Source organism: Eleginops maclovinus, chromosome 6 (genome assembly GCF_036324505.1).
Source record: "Eleginops maclovinus isolate JMC-PN-2008 ecotype Puerto Natales chromosome 6, JC_Emac_rtc_rv5, whole genome shotgun sequence".
In the NCBI taxonomy this organism is placed as follows: domain Eukaryota; kingdom Metazoa; phylum Chordata; class Actinopteri; order Perciformes; family Eleginopidae; genus Eleginops; species Eleginops maclovinus.
Genome location: NC_086354.1, coordinates 2,075,690 through 2,084,203, shown reverse-complemented (window position 1 = coordinate 2,084,203; position 8,514 = coordinate 2,075,690). Strand labels below are relative to the sequence as shown.

At 38.4% G+C, this 8,514-nt stretch overlaps 1 protein-coding gene across 1 annotated transcript in view; it reads left to right on the top strand.

The window, feature by feature from the left end:
- The first annotated feature begins 4,308 nt into the window (after nucleotides 1-4,308).
- Nucleotides 4,309-8,514, top strand: part of fam110b (family with sequence similarity 110 member B) — a 49,445-nt gene continuing 45,239 nt past the window's right edge. Inside the window, exon 1 of the mRNA XM_063885128.1 lies at nucleotides 4,309-4,450. The gene's annotated coding sequence lies outside the window, so the exon portion shown is untranslated. The remainder of the gene's footprint in view (nucleotides 4,451-8,514) is intronic.

Genomic DNA, 8,514 nt, shown 5'->3' with positions numbered 1-8,514 from the left:
TTTTAGAGGCTTTCTTTTGGTGATGTCGTTATAGACGTTAGCCACTGGGTTTTTTCTCATCTTTCTGCTCAAGTTGGCAGAGAAGGGGCTGTACTGATTCAAATGAGGTTTTAGTTCACATGCACTTTTCTTTCCTAAGGGGCTGAATAACTTCCAGGTCTTTTTGTAGTTACTTGTTTTGTCTCTGCGTTCAAAGCGTTTGCTCCTTGTCTTCCTTTGGTGTATTAATCAACTTTTCCTTTTTGGAGGGAAGGGTAGCAAAGTGTCACAGATTTCCAATATTGTCTCTTGGTTCATCATAGGGGTTTACATATGATAGGAGTAAGCATTGTGTAGGATCGGATGACTCCTAGAGAGAGGTGGGCTTGGGTAGGGGAGTGGTCTACACTTGACCTAACATTATCTAGCATCTGTCACTTTTGTAAAGTAGGTAGCTTCCAATTGTCACTCATATACATTAGCTGGTGTTAGGTTTTGCCAGTACCTAATGTCTGTTTAGATTGTGACAGTGAATGTACATACGTTAGCCAAGGTTAGCTTTGTTACATTGTGCCATAGACTGTATATACAACATTTTAAATAGATTTATGCTATATTTATTTTGTTTAGAATTCTTTGTATAAATAAAATAACTTTATTTCTCAACTGTGTTTTGACATAAAACTTTTATTTTTGGATGAGGCTTACATATACCTATAGTTTTATGTCGATTTAAAACATTTTTAAAGCTTCTACTGTAAGCGCAACATCAATATTTTTTGACTCATTCAAGAGTTAAAATAAGTAATATTTTTTAAAATACCAGTATTTTAGTCATGTGTGTGTTCTGTCGTATATTCGGGTATTAAAAAAATACCCAATTTGTTTACACTTTGTTTCCTAAACAACGATCCACAGGGCCTGATCCTGAGTGAGAGTCTGTGATGACAAGGATGCTTTCTCTGTAGCCTGGTTTTCTACTGTTGCTAGGTAACAGTGTGTGGGTTTGCCCACATGACAAACACTGAGCCTCAGAGGCTGTAAGAGTGTGTGTGTGTGTGTGTGTGTGTGTGTGTGTGTGTGTGTGTGTGTGTGTGTGTGTGTGTGTGTGTGTGTGTGTGTGTGTGTGTGTGTGTGTGTGTGTGTGTGTGTGTGTGTGTGTGTGTGTGTGTGTGTCATGGAGCGAAACAGCACTGTCTTTCAGTGAAGCAGGCACACTTACTGACTCTCGACACGTTTCCTCTTTCCTCCTCTCCATCTGTGGGAACCACCCTGTCCCAAGACTTTTAGGGAAGATTTTTGGAGGTGCTTTGAATAAAATAACAAGGGGCTTAAAGGCATCCAATAAATATATTCAACCAAATCCTGTCCGACCTAATGTCTAGCCAAAAAACTGAAGGTCCAGGGAAACACTGATGATAAGAAGTTTAAATAACCAAACAGAACCTTACCATAGCATTCAGTGGGTAAAAATATGATGTTTCATGGAGGCCAAAAACCTCCACTCTGACATAGCCATCCACAGTGTCAAAGTAGCGTTGAGTTAAAACTCTGGCTCCAGCACTCGAAACCACTCATGGTGTAGAGGGCTGTCTAAAACGTTTATACCAGTGGCCACATGTGGGAAAAAATATATTCAGGCGTCTATTCCAATACTGGTTATATGCTCTGTGTGCTGTACACTGGAGCCAGCTGTAAGAGGATTTACATTTATTTTAATTTGCAGTTAAAATCCCTCGTAATGGGAATATTGACTCTAGGTCTTGGACGGAAGAATAGCTGTCAGGTCAGTTGAAAGTGTTGTTGTGGAGGTCTGCGGCCCTTCCATTTGCATGTAGAGTCAAATGGAAGGATACTGTCATTATGTTGCCTCATCTTTCGATACCCCTGTAGAACTCTGAGCTGCAGGTGGAAACTTCAGAGGGTATCATCACATTGCATCTCAATACACATCAACTGCAGGTCCCTCTGTACTCCCTCCACATCAGTTTTGGACAACAGTTTTTTCCAATGGCAACCAAATCTTGTACGTCTGTGAGCACAGTCACATATTTCTCGATGTTCCCTCACAGTGCAACATTACTGTCAATGATTGCCTCTAAAAAAAAAGTTGAAGCCAGGAATAAATGTGTTCAATACAAATGGGTCAGAAATTAGAAAGTCAGAAAGAATTGATTTCTGACAGCATGCAAGTAACTTGATTTCTGACAGCATGCAAGTAACTTGATTTCTGACACAGTTCACTAAATACAGAGTTATTCCTTAAATAAGAGTTTTAGAAAAATAAAGCATCCCTTTGTAGCCTCTTTTAACTGTACACAGAGCAAGTTCGAAGTTATTGAAGTCTGCTTCATGAATTATAATACCTCCTACACTTCAGTTTAACCTGCATTTAATATGACAGATTTACTAGCAGCTACTTAACATCTGAAGGCAGGTTGTAAGTGATGTGACAGAGGAGAGGTTCTGAAGGATTTATGGACATATAAATATAAATATCACAGTGACATGTTGCATTTGCTGTTTAAGACAGACATGAAGCAGACATCACTAGGGAGTCTAACAAATGTAATCTAGCTTCCATTAGTCGCAAAATACCAAAAAGCCAGTGTACTGGTTTTTTAACCTTTCCTTCTCTTCATATAGTTGTGACTCCCTTCTCTCCCTCTTGCTTTATGTTGCTCTCCGTGTTTTCCCTCTGTGTGTATACAGCAGTAGATATTTAGGGTTGAGTGTGAAGTCAGTTACATTTTTACTTTGCAGCATCTAACCTCTTTGATTAGATAGCGTTCAGAAACACACATCGGAGGCACACATGATCACATTTGCTTTGGTTCAGCGCTCCCTAACACATGCTGTCCTCATAGTAGCACACAGACAGCCATTCACACCCACTCATGGTGATTCACTGGGACTACAGAAAGAAGAGGGTAATATTATGAACTATGTTTCAGGAGAGTTCAATAGAAAGCCCGCTGGATTTTCAGCATATCATTATTTTACTTTGAAAACTATCCATCTGATTGTATGTGGTTTGAAATGTCAAGTCTCTCGAAACTGATGGTGTGAAGGTTGGAGGCCATTTACGAGGCAGAGAGGGCTATTGAGCTGCATCATTGGAACTGTAGGATTGTTTTTTTTTTTAAGCTTGCTTGACCTATATATAAAAAATAAATGGCATGTCCTTGCCTCTTCTGAATCTAATTTGGATAATTTTTTTGTCACCTTTCTCTTGCAACTCCAGCTGTTTTGTGGCAGTGCAATACTCTATACCTGGAGAAGGCTAGCCTTAAATTAGAGCACATGGGCCTGCCCAAACTATGAAAAAATCAACCCCCCAAGGAAAAGTATAAAAACGTTTAAAAAATTAAAAAATGTAATAGCATAGCATATTTATGATAACACTTTTTTTTTTTTTAATCATTCCTTATTCCCTAATCCTGACATATGGAACACAGCATAACGGTATTCATGGTTAAAAATATGAAAACAAAAAGCAACATAAAAGCTGTGTGCATTAGGTGCCTCTCAGCCAGTAACTAGAATAGGAGGGGTTTTTCTATTTGCTAGCGGAACTGGGAAGCGGTCAATGTGGTCTGAAGAGCTGTCAAAGACGAGACACGGACTGGCCCTTTAACTACTGGACCGTTCCATTCATATTTAAAGGGGGAGCTGACCATCTAATAATTAGATTACCTCAAATATAATTGAAAGAACACAAAGACTCCTGGGGATATACTGAAGAAAATCACATTAACCCAGTATATATCATAGTGTAGATGCTTATAATCTGTGTAAAATGCAGTAAAGAGCAGTCAGTCTCCCTCTGTTCTCCCGGTCAGCCGCATCTATCTGTTGCTGAGACTGAGCTGCTGGTAGCTGCGTCAAAGTAGCCTGCGTTAGTGCAAGTATTACCGGAAAAACACGATTTTACACTTTTAAACAGGATTTAATTTTTACATGGGAGCTAATTGATGCTGTGTAACATTTTTGTAACTTCTCTATAATTGTATTATCTACATAACCTGAGTATCAAGGACTAATATAATTTGTATAAATATAAAATGTCAGCATATTTTACTTTATCCATATAGTTCATTTAAGGTGCAATGATGTGGCTTCTTGTACTGAACAAACACTGTTTTAAAATGTAGATTGTATTTGTTTTAAATTCAAATGTATTTTTAGTTTTTGTTTAACATAAAAAAAGAACATGGCTGCTTTCTGTCTGCAACTATAAATGATTTAACATACAGACGTCGGTAAATTTATCGTAATCAAGATTCCAAAATGTTAGACCTAAATCGGCTATTATTGTGAAAGTAATAACAGGAAGTGCGTGTTTCAATGCCGTGCAGTCTGGCAGGGTGCTGCTGGCTGGGAACAGGATGCTGTCAGGCCGAAGAGACGCATCAACCTAACGGGGAGAAACCGCAGCAGCATCCTTTGTTTTCTGGAGCTGGAGACCCAGGTAAGGACGGCTAACTAGCTTAGTAATGCTAACCTGCCTGCCTGTCACTCCTGTAATGACTCAAGCGTTATTGGAGCCGCTGACCATATGCAGGACCATTTTTTCCCTAAATTTCCAGTCATGTCGAAAATATGGCTATTGTTCGGCATACATGCAGCGGCTAAGACACATTCATTTACCGCAGCATGTGTCACGAGATGGGATGTGTGTGGTAGGGCTGGTGTGGCAGATAGCTCTCAGCTCAGGAATACAGACACATTCCTCGCTGTTATACATCCATGGCTGAGCTGCTGGAGGTGGTGGGGGTTTGGGGGTCTGGCATTGCATTGCACCACCACCAGCGCGCGCACGCATGCACGCACTCAGGTGTTGGTGTTGCTGCTAGCTCCTGACACGTGCAACCTGCGTTTACCAACTGGTGTCCACACTGCAGCTTTGGGCTGTGTGGTAGCAGCACATTGTAGCAGTTGCTTCTCATCTGTGGGGAATGGATTTCAAAGGCAGTTGGACATATCTGGAATAAGTGCTTTGTTGACTTTGTCTCCAGTCTTATATAATCTTGTATTCATCCTGCTTTTAATTTCTGGTCCAAAAGTTTCCTTACAGTCAATGTTTGTGTTTGTTCGTGAAGAGGGTAATGTGATATCTAATGTTTTAATATTTTGTTATCATTTGCTTTGAATATGCTCTGTCGGTCTCTAAATCTACAGTTTGGTACTTGGTATAGCTGTCATATTTTGGTATGTATTCTAAACAGAAGGGAATACTAAACAATGAAATTAGGGTTGACCATTTTATTAGTAGTCAAGGAGAATACAACTGATATTTAAAACACATTAGGTTAACACGTTTACAGTGTTACAGTCTTAGTGTTCAATATAAGAACATGTCTATTACAAACGTGGCCATAAGACATTGTTAAAGTATATTTTTTTAAAGAAAGAGAATGAGAGCTTGTCAACATGTTCATAGAAAGAGCCATTTGTCTTCCCATGTTGCAAACAGCCTTCCCTGCTGTTGGTTGATGTGATATTCCCACACTGCCCTTTAAAACCTGTTTACAACTTTCTTCAAACAAGAAGAGTGGTGCAGTGATGACCTATTTTTTGGAGGCCAAAGCAGAAGTTAGCATCGCAAGGATTCCCTCGACAGAAAAGCAATGGGATTTTTCCATTGGATTTTGGAATATTATTATAATATACAAATGTGAATGATGCTCCCCCGTTTTGTTCAGCAGCTAATCTCCACATATTAACACCACCTTTATAATGGATTAAGTGGGAATGCAATTCACACAAATAATAAGCTAACGTTATGCTTTAAACAAACTACATGTCGTTACTTCACGCCACCACCTGCTAAAGGAGGCTAATGTTTTGTGTGATGATGTTTAGTTTTGTCATTTAGTCCCTTGTTAGCAACCCATGTTTCAGAACGCATACATTGAAACAACTGAAACGCTGATTTTAATTAAATGAATTATGTCAACAGATTGCATATAACTATTAGGTTAGTTGAAAGCAAAAATATTACGTTCAGATAGGTTCAACCTTATATTATTGCTTTCTACTAACTTTATACAGTTATGTGCAACCTGTTGACACAAAATCAGTGTTTCAATTTTGTCAGTGTAGAAGCTTCATACATTCACCAGTGGCAGTTTACTTACAAAGGTTATGGTGTTGAACGAAAGTTACGAATATTTAAAGTCCACAGACCATTTTTCAGCCATAAAAAAAAAGAAAAGGGAGCCTGAAAGTGCTCCAATGCTAACTTATTTTAGTGTTTAAGGACTTATTCCTGTACCATTATTACTAAACAATTCTTTCTGCTGTCAGTAGTATATGAACTACACTTCAGACTTGATCCTCTAATTATTGCAACACACATGAGCAATATATGTGTGCACTACTACATTTGTTATGGTCAGGGCTGCCAGCTCTCACCCTTGTCCAGTTGTCAAGTAGAAGTACAGTTCAGTTTGGAGATGAATCAATGCTGAAGGGAGCTCCAAATGTATCTTTAACTATCAATTTTTACACAAAGCTTGCTGTTTTGCTGACTTAATTAAAGTTTATGTAGCTCATGATGATTATATTACATGTACACCAGGCTTGAACAAGGGAAACTATGCAACTGTAATGAAGGTTTTTACTGTTAAAAGCTCAAAACAATGTTGTTATTCACATAAAATCATGCACCAATGTTTTTAATATCATCATATACCACATGGGCATGGCCTACATAAAAGAGCAGTTTATATGGTAGCTTTATCACATGTTGTGTAGATCAATACAACATAGGATAAAGCATATAAACTGCTCTTTTATGTAGGCCATGCCCACTGTAGAACGATTTATTGCTTATAGTATAAGATACAGAAAATAAGAAGCTTCACAGAATTACAATGGGAATACTGTTTAAATTTGGAATGACGTCTTCTTTCCACATAATTAAGCCCTAGTTGCTGGCTGGTGTTCTAATAAAGAACTTGTGCTTCTGACCCAGGGAACAGATGGCGGATTATAACCATTGAGGACCCATCTTATCATGAGTCCTTTTACAGTAGAGACTGTATCATATCTGTTCATTTTAATGTATTGATTGCTAACTTTTTTTTAACAAATCTTCAGTACAATCAGCACAAACCAGTTCTCTCAGAGCTTTGGAGTTTAGGGCAGTTGGACACTTTTTCCAGTTTAAGTTCTGCCATAGTGCATGTACAGAACTTAAACAATTGATTGTATCAAGCATTCTTCATTCCCATTTTCCGGCTACCGAGGCAGTGTCCATTGGTTGTCCAACGTGGTATCACAGCTGTGAGCGTCTAATTGAACTTTTAAAAATGAACGCTAATCCAAAGTCTGGCCTGTTGACCGGGCTTTCCTAGTTTCAACAGGACTGTTGATCCACATAACTTCATGCTATCCCTCGGGTACTCAGAAACAGACAGGATAAACGTGAACTAGACCAATCAAAAGGTTGCCAAGATAATCAAAACAAACATTTTTATCTAAATGTATTTATTTATATTTATAATTTGTTTTTTATGTTTTTGTTTTGTTGTTGTATTTTGGATGGTGGATGTAAAAAGATAGTCTTTTATATGTGTCTTATCAAATATGACATACAACTTATATATATATATATATATATATATATATAAGTTGTAATAATGATATAATCTATTCTTATTGTAAGTGTATATTGTAGAAAAAAACATTTTTTTGTAATTTAGTTTTTGGAGAAAGGGTGGGATTAAATAAGTGTAAACTTCTTCCCACCCCTTTTCGGATGTGTAATTAGGTAGATCATTTGTTTATAAATCATAATTATAATTATAATTCTCTTGTTTCTCATTATTATTTGAAAATCAGAATACTTTAATCCAGACTGGACATTCAAATAATCACACAAAAAAAATCAAGACACACACACACACACACACACACACACACACACACACACACACACACACACACACACACACACACACTATAGTATGAGGCCTATATAAATGATTTAAACCCTGAACACAGTCCAATCTATCAAAAGTGTGAAAGTATAAAAAGGAAGGCAGGTTTTATTGACCCAGTTGTTTTAATGTAATGTTTGTTTATGTGTTGTGCAGACGTTGTGCTTGGTTAACTAAAATGTCACAGCCCAGCCCTTTACCTCATGTTGCCCCGCTTGTCTGCGCACTCTATAAGGAACCGGAACAAAGTGACTCAACTCTGAATCTCAGTGTTGCACAAAAGCACCATTGCATGAGTGTTTTCCATGTTGTACACACTCAGACGGGGGGGCCATGACCTTGCATACAGTCTTATGTGTAGATATATTGAGTTGGGTAGATGGCTTGGACGCCCTTTGACCTAGTTGCAGAGTGGAGGAAAATTCATGGGATTATGCGTCAGGGCCACAGTGGGGACCTTGCTGACAGTGCTCTGCTCTGTCTGCAGTCCTGATGAGTAATGCTGGGTAATTGAGTGCAAACACCAACAGTCAGGGTTTTTCCTGCCTCTGACTGGAGCACAGTTTTGGAGAACTGCCTTGGGAAAAAA